This window comes from Schistocerca piceifrons, chromosome 3 (assembly GCF_021461385.2).
Source record: "Schistocerca piceifrons isolate TAMUIC-IGC-003096 chromosome 3, iqSchPice1.1, whole genome shotgun sequence".
Classification (NCBI taxonomy): domain Eukaryota; kingdom Metazoa; phylum Arthropoda; class Insecta; order Orthoptera; family Acrididae; genus Schistocerca; species Schistocerca piceifrons.
The window spans coordinates 444,925,943-444,947,352 of record NC_060140.1 but is presented as its reverse complement, the minus strand read 5'-3'; positions in this window follow the sequence as shown (position 1 = coordinate 444,947,352).

The window sequence follows — 21,410 nt, the reverse complement described above, 5'->3', positions numbered from 1 at the left end:
CCCTAGAACTTAGAACTACTTAAACCTAACTAGCCTAAGGAAATCACACACATCCATGCCCGAAGCAGGATTTGAACCTGCGACCGTAGCGGTCGCGCGGTTCCAGACTGTAGCGCCTAGAACCGCTCGGGCACCCCGGCCGGCGGCCAGCTAGGTCTCCTGATTTAAATCCTCTGGACTTTCTTCTTTAGGGATGCAATAAAGACGTTCCCTATCGCGATATTCCAATAACTCCAGAGGACATGCAGCAACGTATCGTGCTTGCTTGTAATTCTCTTCAGCAGGCAACAATGGAAGCAGTAAATTATTCTTTCATTCAACGAGTGCACCAGTGTATCGGTGTCCAGTTGAGCACCTTTGAATGTTCTACTCCTGGGCAATGGTACAGGAAAGTCAAAATGAATTTTGTGTAATGTTTTTACTTGGTTTCCATTTGTTTTCTGACAATTCCAGCAAGTGGACGGGTTTGTGTTCACGGGCTCAAAGTCAGTGTTGTGTTATGTAATTAATAACGTTGTGTTTCAGTAAACGGTACACTGTGATACATTTTTAAATAGGTCCTTAGGAGAGGAATTACCGAATAGAAAATACAGGGTACCATTAAAAAAAGTCGTACCGCTTTTCATATCTTTGTTCAAAACAAAGCTACAACGATGGCAGCCATGCTGATTGATGTCAAATGGTTCAAATGGCTCTGAGTACTATGGGACTTAACAGCTGAGGTCATCAGTCCCCTAGAACTTAGAACTACTTAAACCAAACTAACCTAAGGACATCACAAACACTCATGCCCGAGGCAGGATTCAAACCTGCGACCGTAGCGGTCGCGCGCTTCCAGACTGAAGCGCCTAGAACCGCTCGATCACCACGGCCGGCTGATTGATGTCCCCATGACGGCTGAAGAACATTTTCTTGAAACATTTTGTACTTTGCATCTGGGCAAACAGTTATTTAGGGTGGTCAAGATAAATGGGATACCCTGTATATAGAAACCCCTGGAAGTTGTGTCTACACATAGCATAAATCAAGATGGAGGTTCCCTACTTTTTAGGGTGGCATTATGTGGGGCCGACGTACGCCGCTGATGATCATGGAAGGCGCCGTAACGGCTGTATGATACGTGAATGCCATCCGTCTACCGATAGTGCGACCATTTCGGTAGCATATTGGCGAGGCATTCGTCTTCATGAACGACAATCCGCAATATCCTTTCTTTCAGGAGTGCTATTTCTGCACGGTTCGCAGGAGAGCTTCTGTAAAGTTTGGAAGGTAGGAGACGAGGTACTGGCAGAAGTAAAGCTGTGAGTACCGGGCGGGAGTCGTGGTTCGGTATCTCAGACGGTAGAGCACTTGCCCGCGAAAGGCAAAGGTCCCGAGTTCGAGTCTCGGTCGGGCACACAGTTTTAATCTGCCAGGAAGTTTCATGCAATGTGTGGTTTTCGTGAGCAATAAAAAGAGCGGGAAATGATGTTTATGTTAATCTGTATTCCAATTTCCTCTACAGGTTTTGGAACTCTCCGACTGAGGTGATGTAAAACTTTTTTTCATGGGTGTGTTTAACTAATTAATATACAAGCTCACAAGATAACGTAAGCGCGAGAAAAGCCATAGATAACCTAAGATGTATTTTGTTGCACAAGTGCCGGATCTCATTTTGTGGAATAGAGTTCCACGCCTCTAGCACTTGGTCGGTGAGTACACGGACGATTAATGCTGGTTGTGGCTGATACTTGCTTTGTCATGCGATGATGTCCCATATGTGCTCGATTGGAGATAAATCTGGTGATCGAGCAGGTAAAGGCAACGTGTCGACACTATAAAGCTGGTTGCACCATAACATCAGTATGTGGGCGACTGTTATCCTGTTGGAAAACACCACGTGAAATGCTGTACAGTAATAGCAGCACAAGAGATCGAATAACCGGAGTGACGTACAAACTTGCAGTCAAGGTGCGTGGAATAACCACGAGAGTGTTCCTCCTGTCATACGAAATGGCACCTAGCCGTAAATCCAGATTTAGGAGCTGTGTATAGCACGCAGACAGGTTGGTTGCAAGCCCTCAAGTTTCTTCCCACTAACGAATGCAAGGCCGTCACTGGGAACGAGGGAGAACGAGCTTTCACGATAAAACACAAGAGACCTCCACCCCGTTCTCCTCGTTTGACACCAGTGCTATCGAAAATGACGGTGGAATGCACGCTAAGGGGCGACTGACTCGGAGCTGTCCTTGAAGTAACCCATTTGTTACAGTTCGTTATGTCTTTATGGTGCCAACACTTGCTATCATTGCTGCTGCAGGTGCCGTACAATGCGACAGATCCACATACCACACACGATGGTCTTTCTTCTCGGCAGTGCCTTGTGGCCGTCCGGAGTCCGGTCTTCCTGCGACCATACATTCTCGTGACCTAGTCTGCGCCGGCAGCTGTGGATGAGCGGTTCTAGACGCTTCAGTCCGGAATTGCGCTGCTACTACGGTCACAGGCTCGAATCCTGCCTCGGGCATGGATGTGTGTGATGTCCTTAGGTTAATTAGGTTTACGTAGTTCTAAGTTCTAGGGGACTGATGACCTCAGCTGTTAAGTCCCATAGTGCTCAGAGACATTTGAACCATTTTTGAAGCTCCTCTGCAGCCTCTACATTCCTGCCAGGTTTTACTGCAGTGTCGCAGAAGGAACGTCCAGCACCTAGTAGGCCTCTTACATGGCATCGTTCAAACACAGTGAGATGTTCATAATGGCGTATTTGTCGGCTTAAAGGTATCCTTCACTATTATCAACTCACCACGTCTAATCTCAAAGGTAACTCACTCTTTAGAGCGTTTCAGTGTGTATTTAAAACCAACCTGACATGCATGTTCTTAGTAGCGCAACTAGCAACTCTTATGTGATAGGCGTGGAATCTTAATAAACATCATCTTTCAGATGGAGAAAGACGCCAGCTAACTTTAGTTAATGTCACAGAACCTTTTTTTCATGTCGCGTTTATATTTTCTGTCAGTGTAAGTTTGAAAGAAGCGTATTTATTGTCATTTTAAAACTAGATACAGATACAAGGGAAATTGATCTCCCTTTATAAAACTAAAAGGAATGATGAATTAATGTTCTTACCTCATTATAGTTAAAAGTGCTCTGCAGCTCCCAGTCAGCAGATAGCAACACTTCTAGATTGTCCGAAGAAGGCCATTTCTCGGCTCCACAGTGTTTCAGATTTGGCTGTTCATCACCAGACCGTGGAGCATAAGTGTTTCTTTCCGTATTCGTATCCAATTTAACGTTCGTAGTTAAGTTTTCTCTGTTTCGTGCCACTTAACACATTTAAAGCTGACCAACCTCTGTGGTGGCTAAACGGAAACTGCCTACGCTATGGACGCGTGTGCCAAAATGGGACAGGAAAAAGTGTTCGTACTTACCCTACGTCATGATGTAAGATTAGACTCAAAAGTTATTTTATTTTTCTGTCAGGGGAAGATCAGCTGGTTGAGAATTGTAGCAACAACTTACTAGGTAAGATTTCATAACAATTTTGCACCATATTTTTCTTACAATATAAAATAATTAAGTGAAAAGTAATTAATTGGAACCGTCACAGTTTAGTTATTACTATAAAGCCACTTACAAATTATGTGTATAGCACATTTAACAATAAGAGGCCTTAGTAGACATGTGTAATGTTACGTTACAACGCCACTAATGGGATGACTTTGCTAAATGGGAAAAAAACAGCAGACAACAATAACGATACTTCAATGACGTTCATATGGACATATGGCCGGAAATGCTTTCCGAGGCAGGTACAACCGCTAGCAGGTGGAGATGAAAGGTATTTAACAGTGACCCCGATATCAGTACATGGCATGTGGCCCACCAGCATCGGGTAAGCGTGACGACCGTGTGGATTCTCCACGACGTTTGCCACTATCATTGTCGCTTACCACGCGACACTTGTCTATGCAGTGACGACTTTTTCGCTAGCTCGTTGTACAGGCAACAACAGTGCTGAGATTTCTGTCATCCATCTTATTCGCAGAGCAGACTTACTTTATGAGGGCAGCATCATCCTCAGAACAGGCATTAGTCGGCTACGGAGAATCCCTGTGGTATGGTGGCAACCAATCAGCGGCTCCGGTTCAGCCTCGAAATGTGGTTGGGTATTATTGACGATTACCAGATGGGACCACTAATCCTTCTGTCCTTCTACATCGCCTCTTGGGCGGTGCATACCCCCATTTCCTGCAAGGTGACCTTGCCTCCCCTCCTGGAAGACGTGTCTTTGCTAGTAACAAGGGTAGGGTAGACGCTAAGCAGTATTGCTCCAGCACACTTTGCGTGAGGTGCTAAAACGCCTGTAAAAACATTCCTGTTTACCTGGTCTGTTCTCATGTCTTCTTTCCCTAATTAAAACCTACATTGGCAAGGTTCTCTTACATCCATCTTCCAGCGGAATTAACTCCCTTTACGCACGTTTGTGGCCTTATGCAGGGTGACTATGTGATAATGTTAAAAATTTTCAGGGCTGGTGAGGTGGGAAAAATGTATCAATCTGAGGAAAAGCATCTTGGTCCGGAAACTACCGAGCCAAAATTTGTAAGATAAAATCGTTCCGATACCTCAGACAGTGGAATACGTGTAACTGTTGTTGTTGAGACTGTAGGATAGAAAACTTTCAGAGGAGGTTGTATGGACCAAAGCAAGAAAAGTGCGCTCTAAAATATACATCTCAAGAGCTATGAGCACGCGTTTATCTTCACTACTGTGAAACACTTCTGTTCTACTGACCAAGTCCTCATAGCTTTTAACGTACGCATTTTAGAGGCCGCATTTACTGATCATTTCTTCATTTGTTCCATACTACCCCCTCCAGGAATATGGAAAATGTTCAAATGTGTGTGAATTCCAAACTGACCAAACTGCTGAGATCATCAGTCCCTAGACTTTAACTTAAACTAACTTATTAGAAGAACAACACACACACCAATGCCCGAGGAATGACTCGAACCTCCGGCGAGAGGGCCTGTAAATATGGAAACCAAAGCGCTTGCACTAGAAGAAACGTGTTTCAGACTATCGAAGATGAACAGGGGCTCATAGCCCATAACGTAGGCGTTTTAGAGCCCATTCTTTTTTATCTTGGTTCATGCTGTCAACTCTGAAAGTCCCATTATTACAGTATTAACAGTACAGTACCGATAAGTTTTTCTTCAATCAGACGTATTAGAACGATTTTTCCTTATACGAGGCATGCTCAAAGGGAATGCCTTAGTGTTTTCTTTGTGAAAACTCTAGAAGATTTTGAAATAAAACGAATATTATTAACATTCTACGTATTTATTCTTCATTTCTACATATTTATTTCTGAACATAGTCTGATTTCTCTCAGCGAGAGACCAGTTTGTTGATACTGTCACCGTAAAATGTTTCACTTCAGTTTCGGAAACAGATGAAAATAGGATAGGGCCAAGTAGGGTGTGTGTAAGGTATAATGACAATGAACCTGAGGCGCCGGAATGCTGTAGATCTTGTAGTGCTCGTTTATGGTCGGACGTTGTCTTGCTGAAGGAGAAGGTGCTCCATTTGTGGACGACCTCTTCGAAAGCCGATTATAGAACGCTTTTTTCGCACACCAACGAAGTTACGTTACACCTCGTCACGTTACACGCTACAGTTCGGAGCACAGTAGTGGCAGATCGTTGGATATAAGGAAAATTACAGACATGAAGAATAGAGATGTAGAATGTGAAAGCCGCCTTTCTTATGACTGTAGAAAATTTTTTGCTTCTTTTCCCCTTCACGGATCGTTTCTTGCTGTTTGTCCTCAATTAGCAAAATCACCCTGTATATTGGCTACAATAATATTCAGCTTTCGTTGCATTCTTTGCGATATGCCGTTATAGACTAAAGTCACTTTGAATAACAATTTATGAGGCAAATGAAATACGTCAAAGCTTCCCGTACATAGAACACGTGGGAATTGCGATAAGCCATTACTGTGGGAGGGGAGAGAGGCAGAATACTACCTCCTCGTGGGAGTGGGGAGGAAATCAGCAGCATTTGAATGAAGGCATAACTACAGTGAGTGGAAAAACTTGTTAAGGCCTGTTAAGGAAAAAATCAGATGAGAATTGATCACTAAAGATAATCTGATAGGTGCCCCTAATTTACATTTTCACTCTCTTGCCTAATCTTCCTTATCCTGAACATGATTTACACTTATTATAAGAAGTTTCGTTCCGTAGTGAGGAAGTGTCTTTCATCGAAATCAGAGAAAACTAAATACATTTTATCTTATGTACGTAATGCAGGTATCTTTCCCGTGCAGCAGGTTAATTTCTTATGCAAGGGGAAACATGAATCAAAAAATAGTTATAAGACTTGGAACTTTTATTTCAGAACTAAAATGTACAACATGTCTTTACAATGTTTATTAAGCTTGTAAAAAATCATACCCACTTTTTTGGAAATAAAGAAAATCTTTCATTCTTGTTTGTGAAATATGATTTTTTCTTACAACCATCATATTTTAGACGGCGAAGATAAGGGTATTTCATGAGAAAGTTGGCCAAATTTAGTGTTTTATAGTTTCTGTACTCTGTAGCCTCTGCAGAACGTATTTATAGGATAATCATGTATTTGCGTAATTAATAACATGAAATGCAAGAAAATTTCATTATCTTTATTAGATCATTTATTTCTTTGGTTCAGTATGATGTGTTATTCAGATGATGCCTTCTAGTCTTGTGCGTATGAACAGTCCGTTTCTATTCGAGACTCCTCTTTAACAAAATTTTTCAGCATGACAGACATGCCTAATCCATCTTCCGCTTGACAGCTTTAAATGTAATGTTTCTTTTAAGAGTGATTTACTAGTTTTCTTTGGCTTCGGTCTCATACCAGTTACTGGAAATAAATGCCAGTAGTATCCCGTATATTACACTCAGACTGCATTCTTCTCGTGAGAATTTCCTGGCAAACGTTTGTCTGTATAGACGAAAGTGCTCACGGCGGGCCTCTGCTGCTTTTACTGATAAGCTGCCTGTGGGTAAGAGGACATGTCCAATGACATTTGGGCCATGCACCAAACTCCTTTGTACGCTTAGAGACATAGGATTCAGGGACATAAATCAACATACGGTCTTGCTGTTACAACAGTATAAGCAGAAAATATGTCTACGCGTATCTCATTTCCATAGGAAATTGTGTCTAGAATAAACCTGAATCGATAAATGAGCTGCAGATATACATCTGTTGTTTCTGATGATGTTTCAGAACCTGCAACAAGTTTTCTACTTGTTTTTCCATCATTGCTATTTCCATAGATTTGCTTCGGTATATGTACAATTAATCCAAATCGATTTTTAAACATTTCTTGTGTGTATTCTTCCCTCACGTTAACGAGTTTCTTGTTCTCTTTTGAACGAATGTGTCGCTTCTTGATGTTTATTCTTTAAGACAAACCCAATAAAAATTCGAAAAATCTAGTTCACGTATGGAGTATGGACAGGCCAAACTGAAGAGATTCGTGTTTACTACTTTGGTATTTGACGATTCATTGAAGCCTTTTGAGATAGCCTTGTAAACTGCCAATGCTGTCTCTTTTGCTTCATTACACACGTTCACGTTTGCCATAGTTATCAACAGCGTGTGATTTAAGGATAAAACAAGCACAGTTATTACAACTTTTTTGTCTTGTAACGTTTCAATTTGCCCATTGATGTAACCAATTCCTTCATTAGTAACATCAGCTGTTTCGTCAATAAATCTAATTCTTATTGGTCGGCAATAGGGAAGAGACGAAGGTGTAGGATTTTTACAACAATTAGGTTGTTATTCATGCGACAAATAAGGATGACTGAAATATGTTGGCATCAGAATAATGACTGTTTTCAAATTTTCGTTTAACCTGAATTTGCTGTGAGTCATCGCAACCCTATTTATAGAAACGTTTCAATGCATTTGCACCATCATTTGGAAGAGCATTTAAAATCTGATCTAAACATCATATCAACAGCTCACATGTGTGATTGAACAAGGCTTGAAGTTGAATCTCCGTGTATGTTGTAGTCATCTTATAGGATTCTGTCACAGGGAGCACAAAAATTGACAAGGCTTGGAAATGTGCATGTCCTCTTTTTGCTTGTAAGTCTCTACGACTACGATCTAACGCTTGTCTGTATTTAGTTCCTCTTGTAGAGGGTGAAGTAATATCCTTAACCACCTTGGAACTCTCAACATTCACAGACTCTCGGAGCTTCGTTTGACTGGAGTTAGTTATTTCTGTGGTTCCGAAATTGTTTCTCAATAACTGTGTCTTATGCCTCTTACTGCGTTCACTTAACTCTACGAACGACTTTAATGGACTACGAATTCGAGATTTTAACATGCGATTTTAGGGGTACATAGCCGCCAATTGCGATAGTTGTTCAAGAAGATACTTTCAACTTTGTGTGAAGCAAGTCACAGTTTATTTAATTGTGACATTATATAAGACACTTTATGTTTAAAATCATTCTGTTCTACATCAGGGAAGAGGGGTCTGACAGTACCTAATTTCCCATAAAGTCCAGTCTTTTTACAATCTCATTTTCAGAACCATAAGCTAATAGATGCCTTTTCTTGTCGTAATTTAGACTTTCAAAGGACGTAAGATAAAAACAAAATTCTTTTACAATTAATTCCGGAAAAGAAATATTTTTATAGATGGCAACTCATTAATGTAAAACAATCGTACAAAATCGAAGTGTCGTATTCAGAGGCTACTTTTTTAAATTTCCAGTAGAGGAATTACTTTTCTATCACACTGTATTAACACATATGCAGGGAAGTGCGAAGAACTATAACAAAAAGAATTACTACAATCAAAAATAGCAAATAATATGAATGAAAAAATTATAAGTATTGGTACAAAAATATAAAACAATTATAATTAGGTAATGGTACACGCCAGGATCATCGGAGATCATGTTGCTTACACCATACTTCAAGTAAAAACACACTTTAATACGTTCACAATGGCCGTGTGATGTCAAGCCAGCAGAGAAATTGCAGATACACTGAAACTGAGACGCAGATACAGACTATCTCTACCGCACAGTAATCAAGTACAACACTGCCTAGCAGTGGCCCTGCTACCATACCAGCGCAGGTAGTTATGTATTCCGGCAAATACTCGCATCTGAAAAGTGGACATCTGGACAACTTTAAGGGAAAAATAGCCTTATGTGCGACGCTGATGCTTTCATCTTCCTCTTCCGATTATATTTTAATCTGAGTACTCATATTTCAGTAGCCATACTGGGTAACTGTGTCGCGTACAGTAATGGCCTTCATCTGTTCCTAGACCATCAACAATCCAGCCTGACAACATAAAAAAAGCACTTCCACCTTGAGTATGTTACGAAGGAGTACGACATCTGGTTCTATGTTTGTGACATAGGTAATAGGATGATTTTAATAAGGCACAATACACTCTACAGCGGACAATGTAGTCCTTTACTATCCATAGTTCTTCTTCGATTTTTACTTACGTTGATCTTAAGCTAGTAATCAGTATTCACTTATAATCAAACCACTACTAATTCTATGCGCAACAGATTTTGCCGACACAGTTCCCACACACCACTGAATGTACCTGCACAATTATATCACTGTACGACACATAAATCAGTAGGCAGGACGTAATAAAAACTGAGATGTGAGAAAAACTGCTTCTTTATGGCTGACGTTATAATTTACTACTTCCTTACTACTAGCTTTACTTGCTACATATTTTGTAGACAGTATCTATATCAATCAGTGAATGCACCTACAAACTTATACCACTGGATGACACATAGTTCAGGACATATGACGTCATAAACATTCAGCTGCGTAAAAATGAAACTTCAGGGCAAATTGCGCTGGAGATACAAGTGGAATGTGTGTAAAAATATTTACATCAGTAATCTACATCTACATTACACTGAAGTTTACACTCAAGGTTATGAAATATGAAATAGTATTTCTGTGTACCACGGAACGTACCTGCAAAAATATATCACTCTACGACACATAGCGCAGGAGGTAGGACGTCATAAAAATGAGATGCGAGAAAAACTGCGCGTTTATGCATGACGTTTTTATATATTCCTTGTACGACACATGTTTCAAAACATGTGACCTCATAAACACTAAGCTTCGTAAAACATGAAACTGCAAGGCAAGATTCACTAGAGGTACAGACGGAACATGTGTAAAAGTATCAACGTGGCTATTCTACATCTAAAGGAATACCCTGCAGTTCACACTTGAGGCTGTGAAATATATATGACATGAAAGAACGCCTGCAAAGCTGCAGATAAAAGGCCTCAGTAAACGCCTTGATCAATGTCAACTATACTTCGTACACATGTTACTTCCAACTGGAAGGTAACACTGTGGGTGTGGGAACCACAATCTTCCTCTTAAGGTGGCGATGATACCGAGGTGATGGAGAGAGAAAAGGAGTGGAGGGAATGGGGAGACAGTGAAGGGGAAGGCATAGATAGATAGATAGATAGATAGATGGGAGGAGAAGGATGAGCTGGAGGTAGAAAGAGAGAGGGGAAGGAGGAAAATGAGAGCGAAGAAAATGATCAGACAGTGGGGAATGATTAGATGTTCGGTGAAATGGAAGAGAAGATGGACAGAGAGAGAGAGAAGAAATGGAGCAAGAGATAAGGAGAGATATGGACAGAGAAAAGGGGGAGAAGAATACACACAGAGGGGGGAAGAAGGAGATGGAGAGAGGGAGTGGGAGATGGACAGAGAGAGGGGAAAGCAGAAATGGACAGCGTGAGAAGGATCAGAAGGTGGGTAGGTGGATGAAATGAGGGACAGAGGTGGTGTGGGAACGAGACAGACAGAAAAATGGGTAAGGAGCTGATGCACAGAGAGGGGAAAGGACCAGATGGACTGAAAGAACGGTGAGCAGCATATGTACAGAGAGGAAGGGCCAGGAGAAGATCGACAGAGAGGAAGGAAGAAATGGACAGAAGAAGGGGAAATGGACCAACAGGACATTTAATAAATGCAAACTTGGACGATGCTGCGTACACAGTAATGGTAACTGAAAACATTAATATCAGCCTCTGTTATTATGTGCTTATAACTTGTCGGTACATCAATAGTATCACATATAAATTACTATCGGTATGTGGGTACAATCTACATTATTATACAATTGGAGTAAGTAATCTGTTTGAGCCATTACGTCTGACAGAGGTAGAAAACGTCAACGTATCTATTCGGATTCTGTATATGTTGTGCCATTGGCGCTCACTTATCGACAGTATCTGCACTGTGTATGTCTCTGCCTCTTTGCCAGGAGACTGGAGGTTGCGTGAGCGAGCAGTAGGTAGCGAAATAGAGAAGTGTGCGGCGAACGGAGGAAGGGGACTTGGGGGTCGGGTTTTGCCTATCACTTGAGAGCGCTTCACAGGGCGAACTTAGCTGGAAGGCGGCAGACTAGCCCGTATACCATTACGGGCGCCATCACGCTGGTTGGAGTTTAACTGTCAGTTAGTCGACCACTGGAGAGGGCAACCCAGCTTGGGAAACCATTGTATGCCTATATTGTTAATTTTATGTTTTTGTAACGGGCAATAATTTTATTCTAACCTGACGTGTGACCCAATGCATCCCGGTCCCTTTCGGATCTAGTCTTCCCACCCATATTCTTTTGTGAGCCACAGTGTTCATTTGTACTTTTCTACCAGACTATGTTTAGCTTATTTCCTTGTCATGCATTCTCGAGTTATAGCGGATGTGAATTGTAATTTGGATTTTTATTCGTGTTTCCCACGTTACTTGGTAGCATGGATTGGCTGATTGTGAAGCGAACCTGAACCGACAGTTAAAATTTTCCTCTAAGCTACTTGTCTGGGGTATTCCATATTCAGAGCTTGCCATCCTTGTTTTATTTATAGGTGTTTTGTGTTTTATTAGAATCTTGTTTACTTCTGCTTATGCTTATGATACAGGACACTTTAGTCACTATTTAAAACATTGTTTAATGAACCCTAGAACAAATCCGGAAAGGGGCCTCATCGTATGCTTTAGTTGGCTTTGGGACGTCCATCAGATCATTTTTAGTAATTTAAATTCCTAATATGTCATACATCTGCGGAAATAGTTGCCGTATTATGCCTACTTGTTATTAACTGTTTTCCACACTAGCCACCGGTGCGGTAATTATAGGTTGACTTTGCATATAAGCGTGATAGCCTGCCTGCCCATGGTAGTGTGTTTGGATGCAACCATAAGGTCCCTTAAAATTAGTGCTAATCGACGTCTTGTATTCTGAAACAAATTTCCTGTGTACCATAAAGGACTTTCTTGTGTTGTAAAACGTGTCTGCATGGCAACTATAAGTTGATTCAGTTACCCTGTATCTGTCTAAAATATTTCTGGCTTTTTCTGAGTAGTAAAGCTTTGTTCACCTAAGCTTGGTAAGTGTTGGTGTAAGCTAGCCTTTAGGGCCGAGGCTTCATGTTTTTTAATGAAATTTGTAAGTAACATTTAATCAAAGGAAAGAGCATCGCAGTGGCAAGCGTTTATCATTGGGCCTTAAGCCTTTTGTGCTTTTGTGCTGTTGCTAATTGTTATTTGTTTGATGACCTAAGGCTTTTGACATGTCATCAATCTGTCAACGAGCAACGCCGTATAACAATAATTCTTGCTGTAACTGGTTAACATCACAGATTATTTTTACAAGAAGAGATATGAGACTTTATTTTGGATCCGCAAATGTGTGACGATCTTAATTTTCTTCAGTTATTATCTTCATCCCGCACATTTAAAAAAAATTGTTTTTTAATGCTGTGAGTCTTTGGTATAACTCTCTTATGTACTGTTCATAGATGCTCTGTGTTGTATTATATATTTTACTCATTAATGGTGGATTGTTTTTAATAATTAACCAATTCCCTCCAGCGTCATATGTGTTTGGACTAAGCTCTAGTTCTGTTACATGGCGTCGTGTACACGAAACTGAGATTTTCAGAAGATGAAAACAGTTTGTATTGTGTTTACTTGCAATTTACGTGTTACAGTAGTTATTGACACTTGCGATTATACGAGTTTCTTACAGCTGGTAACACAATAATACCATGCTATTCAGTTATGAACAGGGGAAAATGAAGGATGATGCAGCGTCAGAGAATGACAACGAGACGTTGCAGTACTTCTACCTCAACATACCCTTCTAGTATTTCTATATTAGTTGTATCATAAGATACCAAAACACACTAATACGTACAAAACTATATGTCCCTTAGATGTGTTATCATAAAAGATGGTCGTAAGTTACGTCTTAACTTCACACTCAAGTTGAGTACATATTTCCAACGCACTTCATTACTTGCGATAATATTCACAGAATATCGTCATCCACAGTTACAGATTCAGAAAATTATTTCTATGACTTAGGTTAACACTGAATACAAAAAGCATTGGTGGCCGAAGACTTCCGGCATAAGAAGTCAGCCTCATTCTGCCAACGGCCTTGTCAAAGAGGGCAGAGGAGCGGTTAGAGGTTCAGGGCACTCTCTTGTCCTAGGGGTGGGAAATTGCCCCTAATGGCGGAAGAATCAGCAATGATCAACGACATGAGGATGCAGAAGGCAATGGAGACCACTGCATTAAAGGCACGTAACGTGCATCCACAGGACATGTGGCCTGTATTTCAAGAAGTGTCATGAAAATTTCTCCATTGGCAAAAGATTCCGGAATAGTCCCCCATTCGGGTCTCCGGGAGGGGACTGCCAAGGGGGAGGTTACCATGAGAAAAAGATTCAATAATAAACGAAAGGATAACGTTCTACGAGTCGGGGCGTGGAATGTCAGAAGCTTGAACGTGGTAGGGAAACTAGAAAATCTGAAAAGGGAAATGCAAAGGCCCAATCTAGATATAGTAGGGGTCAGTGAAGTGAAGTGGAAGGAAGACAAGGATTTCTGGTCAGATGAGTATCGGGTAATATCAACAGCAGCAGAAAATGGTATAACAGGTGTAGGATTCGTTATGAATAGGAAGGTAGGGCAGAGGGTGTGTTACTGTGAACAGTTCAGTGACCGGGTTGTTCTAATCAGAATCGACAGCAGACCAACACCGACAACGATAGTTCAGGTATACATGCCGACGTCGCAAGCTGAAGATGATCAGATAGAGAAAGTGTATGAGGATATTGAAAGGGTAATGCAGTATGTAAAGGGGGAAGAAAATCTAATAGTCATGGGCGACTGGAATGCAGTTGTAGGGGAAGGAGTAGAAGAAAAGGTTACAGGAGAATATGGGCTTGGGACAAGGAATGAATGAGCAGAAAGACTAATTGAGTTCTAAAACAAAATTCAGCTAGTAATAGCGAATACCCTATTCACGAATCACAAGAGGAGGAGGTATACATGGAAAAGGCCGGGAGATACGGGAAGATTTCAATTAGATTACATCATGGTCATACAGAGATTCCGAAATCAGATACCGGATTGTAAGGCGTACCCAGGAGCAGATATAGACTCAGATCACAATATGGTAGTGATGAAGAGTAGGCTGAAGTTCAAGACGTTAGTCAGGAAGAATCGATACGCAAAGAAGTGGGATACGTAAGTACTATGGAATGACGACATACGTTTGAAGTTCTCTAACCCTATAGATACAGCATTAAGGCATAGCACAGTAGGCAGTACAGTTGAAGAGGAATGGACATCTCAAAAAAGGGCCGTCACAGAAGTTGGGAAGGAAAACACAGGTACAAAGAAGGTAGCTGCGAAGAAACCATGGGTAACAGAAGAAATACTTCAGTTGATTGATGAAAGGAGGAAGTACAAACATGTTCCGGGAAAATCAGGAATACAGAAATACAAGTCACTGAGGAATGAAATACACTCCTGGAAATGGAAAAAAGAACACATTGACACCGGTGTGTCAGACCCACCATACTTGCTCCGGACACTGCGAGAGGGCTGTACAAGCAATGATCACACGCACGGCACAGCGGACACACCAGGAACCGCGGTGTTGGCCGTCGAATGGCGCTAGCTGCGCAGCATTTGTGCACCGCCGCCGTCAGTGTCAGCCAGTTTGCCGTGGCATACGGAGCTCCATCGCAGTCTTTAACACTGGTAGCATGCCGCGACAGCGTGGACGTGAACCGTATGTGCAGTTGACGGACTTTGAGCGAGGGCGTATAGTGGGCATGCGGGAGGCCGGGTGGACGTACCGCCGAATTGCTCAACACGTGGGGCATGAGGTCTCCACAGTACATCGATGTTGTCGCCAGTGGTCGGCGGAAGGTGCACGTGCCCGTCGACCTGGGACCGGACCGCAGCGACGCACGGATGCACGCCAAGACCGTAGGATCCTACGCAGTGCCGTAGGGGACCGCACCGCCACTTCCCAGCAAATTAGGGACACTGTTGCTCCTGGGGTATCGGCGAGGACCATTCGCAACCGTCTCCATGAAGCTGGGCTACGGTCCCGCACACCGTTAGGCCGTCTTCCGCTCACGCCCCAACATCGTGCAGCCCGCCTCCAGTGGTGTCGCGACAAGAGTGAATGGAGGGACGAATGGAGACGTGTCGTCTTCAGCGATGAGAGTCGCTTCGGCCTTGGTGCCAATGATGGTCGTATGCGTGTTTGGCGCCGTGCAGGTGAGCGCCACAATCAGGACTGCATACGACCGAGGCACACAGGGCCAACACCCGGCATCATGGTGTGGGGAGCGATCTCCTACGGTGGCCGTACACCACTGGTGATCGTCGAGGGGACACTGAATAGTGCACGGTACATCCAAACCGTCATCGAACCCATCGTTCTACCATTCCTAGACCGGCAAGGGAACTTGCTGTTCGAACAGGACAATGCACGTCCGCATGTATCCCGTGCCACCCAACGTGCTCTAGAAGGTGTAAGTCAACTACCCTGGCCAGCAAGATCTCCGGATCTGTCCCCCATTGAGCAAGTTTGGGACTGGATGAAGCGTCGTCTCACGCGGTCTGCACGTCCAGCACGAACGCTGGTCCAACTGAGGCGCCAGGTGGAAATGGCATGGCAAGCCGTTCCACAGGACTACATCCAGCATCTCTACGACCGTCTCCATGGGAGAATAGCAGCCTGCATTGCTGCGAAAGGTGGATATACACTGTACTAGTACCGACATTGTGCATGTTCTGTTGCCTGTGTCTATGTGCCTGTGGTTCTGTCAGTGTGATCATGTGATGTATCTGACCCCAGGAATGTGTCAATAAAGTTTCCCCTTCCTGGGACAATGAATTCACGGTGTTCTTATTTCAATTTCCAGGAGTGTAAATAGGAAGTGCAGGGAACCTAAGACGAAATGGCTGCAGGACAAATGTGAAGACATCGAAACAGATATGATTGTCGGAAGGACAGACTCAGCATACAGGAAAATCAAAACAGCCTTTGGCGACATTAAAAGCAACGGTGGTAACACTAAGAGTGCAACGGGAATTCCACTGTTAAATGCAGAGGAGAGAGCAGATAGGTGGAAAGAATACATTGAAAGCCTCTATGAGGGTGAAGATTTGTGTGATGTGATACAAGAAGAAACAGGAGTCGATTAAGAAGAGATAGGGGATCCAGTATTAGAATCGGAATTTAAAAGAGCTTTTGACGACTTACGGTCAAATAAGGCAGAACGGATAGATAACATTCCATCAGAATTTCTAAAATCATTGGGGGAAGTGGCAACAAAACGACTATTCACGTTGGTGTGTAGAATATATGAGTCTGGCGATATACCATCTGACTTTCGGAAAAGAAACATCCACACAATTCCGAAGACGGCAAGAGCTGACAAGTGCGAGAATTATTGCACAACCAGCGTAACAGCTCATGCATCGAAGCTACTTACAAGAATAATATACAGAAGAATGGAGAAGAAAATTGAGATGCGCTAGGTGACGATCAGCTTGGCTTTAGGAAAAGTAAAGGGACAAGAGAGGCAATTCTGACGTTACGGCTAATAATGGAAGCAAGGCTAAAGAAAAATCAAGACCCTATTATAGGATTTGTCGACCTGGAAAAAGCGTCTACAGTATAAAATGGTGCAAGCTGTTCGAGATTCTGTAAAAAGTAGGGGTAAGCTATAGGGAGAGACGGGTCATGTACAATGTGTACAACAACCAAGAGGGAATAATAAGAGTGGACGATCAAGAACGAAGTGTTCGTATTAAGAAGGGTGTAAGACAAGGCTGTAGCCTTTCGCCCCTACTCTTCAATCCGTACATCAAGGAAGCAATGATGGAAATAAGAGAAAGGTTCAGGAGTGGAATTAATATACAAGGTGAAAGGATATCAATGATACGATTCGCTGATGACATTGCTATCCTGAGTGAAAGTGAAGAAGAATTAAATGATCTGCTGAACGGAATGAACAGTCTAATGAGTACACAGTGTGGTTTGAGAGTAAACAGGAGGAAGACGAAGGTAATGAGAAGTAGTAGAAATGAGAACAGCGAGAAACTTAACATCAGGATTGATGGTCACGAAGTCAATGAGGTTAAGGAATTCTGCTACCTAGGCAGTAAAATAACCAATGACGGACGGAGCAAAGAGGATATCAAAAGTAGACTCGCTAAGGCAAAAAAGGTATTTCTGGCCAAGAGAAGTCTACTAATATCAAATACCGGCCTTAATTTGAGGAAGAAATTTCTGAGGATATACGTCTGGAGTACAGCATTGTATGGTAGTGAAACATGGACTGTGGGAAATCCGGAACAGAAGAGAATTGAAGCATTTCAGATGTGGTGCTATAGACGAATGTTGAAAATTAGGTGGACTGATAAGGTAAGGAATGAGGAGGTTCTGCGCAGAATCGGAGAGGAACGGAATATGTGGAAAACACTGATAAGGAGAAGGGACAGGATGATAGGACATCTGCTAAGACATGAGGGAATGACTTCCATGGTACTAGAGGGAGCTGTAGAGGGCAAAAACTGTAGAGGAAGACAGAGATTGGAATACGTCAAGCAAATAATTGAGGACGTAGGCTGCAAGTGCTACTCTGAGATGAAGAGGTCAGCACAGGAAAGGAATTCGTGGCGGGCCGCTTCAAACCAGTCAGTAGACTGATGACCAAAAAAAAAATTCGACTGTTGTTGAAGAAGCCCTTTCACTTCCCTCATTCTTACAATCCCCTTTTCAGATCTATTTTTCTGTCTTTCGATGTCTGTAATACCGATATGCATCGTGTTCATCTTCTTCTTTCCAACTACACCATTTTCGACTTTGTATGGATTGTTGTTCTTCGTTGTATATTACCACTCATCCAAAAATTGCTTTTTCAGTCGGTTTCTCATTTATGGGAGTATTTTATATCTTAAGAGTCGGATCGCACTTATCTATTAAAAAGAGGATGTGCATCGGCACCCATCTCCTGAATACATGTCATAGTGCATACAATTCTTCTCTGAAATACTACCTCCGGTATACAGTTTTGCGTTAGTTTACTTATGTGGAAATCAAATTGATAATGAACATAAAATGTACCTATTGTGATGTAGACTGATTTTGGTCTTAAGGACCATGGGGTAGTCGAGGATATGGATCGGTTATTTACGCTATAGACCGTGTACATGAACAAACGTAAGTCCCCAAAATTGTAATGTGCGATTTCAAATAAGCCTCAGCGTTGAAATTCATATGTCTATTTGCTATGATGTGTAACGGAGTTACTTTAATCAAAGCAATCTCACAGTTTTATTCGGTATTCAGCTTCCTCCTTTATTTTAGGGACATTTCTTTGCGATACTTGTGGAAATTTAAAGATTTGGTCACAACATCAATTTATACAAGGAAAAATATTTACAATAAATGCAACGCTCTGAAAGAAAATTGTCGCCACTCGTTTACCCTTAGCAAAAATTCAGAATATATCATCAGTGCTGCATATTTTCGGAAGAAATTAGTTTCTACTTCGAGCGCAATATCTCTGAAAACTAATAATACAAGTTCCTGAGATGAATGTTCACCCCAACTAATTATACATTTGCAGATATGATATTCTACTCCCAAGGAGGTCACCCACCATTTGGTACGCAATATCGTTCTTCACAAAGTTCTCCCATCCTCCAGCAGTTTGGAATATTCGATGCAGTGTCGATAAAGCAACTGTAAGGCCGAGTCGGCAACTAATTAAAAACTTAAAGAAGAATTGCATGCCTGTAACTGTGCCATGAATATTTAATTAACTTTCATTCTCGCTGGAAGCAGCGTTCAGTCTAGAGAACCTTATGTTCTGCCTTGAAATCACTGATGTCTAAAGTAAAGTGGTAATCCTTGCTCATAAGCATTACGTACAGAGCTAATTTCTAAATGTGTGGAAATTACTTCCAAGTAATGGGTATGTGCTTAAAGAGTAAAACTGTTATCTTCTCTACCAGTTACTTACTATTTCACCAGGAAATGTAATTTCTTATCATTGTTTTCAATTCTTTGTTTTTTATTTTTAGAGCTCGGTCCATCGTAGGATGGGAGGTGATTATGTATTTCAGTTAAGAGCTGGGACATCTACGTGTATGCGTCTAATGTGTAAGTGAGTTACGTTGCATATATGCTGGAAACTTAATATATTTTACCCTTTTCGCAAATACGAAGAAAACTAACATTCCATACGCAATGTGCAAAGGCGGTTTCTTTTAGATTTGACCCGTAGTAGAGCTTGGTCAGCCACGTAAGAACGTGGTTTGCTGTGGCGAGAAATGGCTTGTCATACTACGATTACTGTCGACAGGATTCTGCATATACCTTACGGAATGCCCCAAGAACCTTGGTTGAACACAAATGACTGGACATATTTTCGTTTGTTTCTGAGACAGCAGTGAAGTGTTAAATATTATTAGCATAATGTTTGTGAATATTGTGTAGTGAATTGTAATTTCTTCTCTTTGCTGTCTAACATGAAACGACGAGTAGATTGTTAGGATTGCCTCACGTTAGGAGCCTACAAGGAACTGATATCAATAATTACATGAAATCAAACACAAAGAGTACAGAATTAATGCGTTCGTTTATGACTGTAAAAGGTTGCCTACATGATCAAACCATGAAAGAAATGTATTTATTTTCATGCTGCTTGCACAAACCAAAACAAAAATAAATCTTAGGACCGATCTGACTGGGCGTGGTTACGGCTCAGTTATTAACGGGAAGGAGGGCGGCGACCAATTGTGTCACAATTATTCGTCATCATTCGTCGTGTACTGCTGTCGGTGGCAGGCATTGCGTCGGTTCGGCGCGACGCCTCGAGGCTGGGCGACGCGAGGCGGCTGCCCTCATCAGCAATCGCGTTTTAGGGAGGGGCCGAGGTAAGATTTCCGCGTTGTCTAACAGTAGTCGGTCGCGGGCCCGAAGCTGTGCCACCACGGTGTCAGAAGGCGGGTGTTGGCGATAGGTGGAAGGACGCCCATGTCCTCACGCTTCCGCGAAGTCTCCACTAGTACCCGCTTCTTCTCCATCTCTCAGCTCAACTCCTCTTCGAAATATTCTTTCTTTCGGTGTTGTCATTGGTGTGAAAAATTTTCAATGCAACCCAATGACAGATCGCCGTTTCATAGCCACGTCTCTCCGTGCGGGGTGGAAATTTTCTATCAGGCATGGGCTGGAGTGTGCCTCGTGAATCGGCATCTTTCTCACAATTTCATATTTTTACGATGTTTTCCTGCATTCGGAGCTACACAACACTTCATTATAGACGCTCTCTCAGCGTGAGGCCTGGATAGACTCATGTTTCGGCTTCGCTGTTGTAAAGGAGAGAATTTGTTATATGAGACGAAGGTCGGATGCCATCTCAGAAGAATTGTTCCATCTACACTTGAAGATTGCATCACTTCTTTGTCCTACATCATGGGACTGGGTGGATGGAGTGACCTCAGCCAAGTTCTATTGGGTATATAAGGCTGCTAGTTCCCGGGAGATGTCAAAATTTGATCGCTTGGTGCCACAACAGCCGATGCCACAGGAAACAACTGCACGACGTTCCGTTGTTAATTTCACGGAGAGGATTTTAGACGACGCGACGTTGTCACTTTTGGGCGAAGGTCTAAATTTTGCACTTACACCAAGTGCAGTACCTCTTATAAGTTTCGTAAGTGGTGTTAAACAAGCTACACGTCACCTTCCAATGGACGCTGCTGAAGAAATCAGAAGCGAAACGGGTCGGGTTCTTCTGAAAGCTCATCCCCAACGCAGTAATATAACTGCTGAAGATCGGGCTGCACTACGGAACGTTCGAGAGGATCCGAAAATAGTGGTGCTGAAGGCTGATAAAGGTAATTCTGCCGTTTTGTTACCTCGTGGGTTATATTTGGAGAAGATCTATAGTCTACTTAGTGATACTACGTATAGGAGGATTGATCAAGACCCAACAGCACGTGTGCAA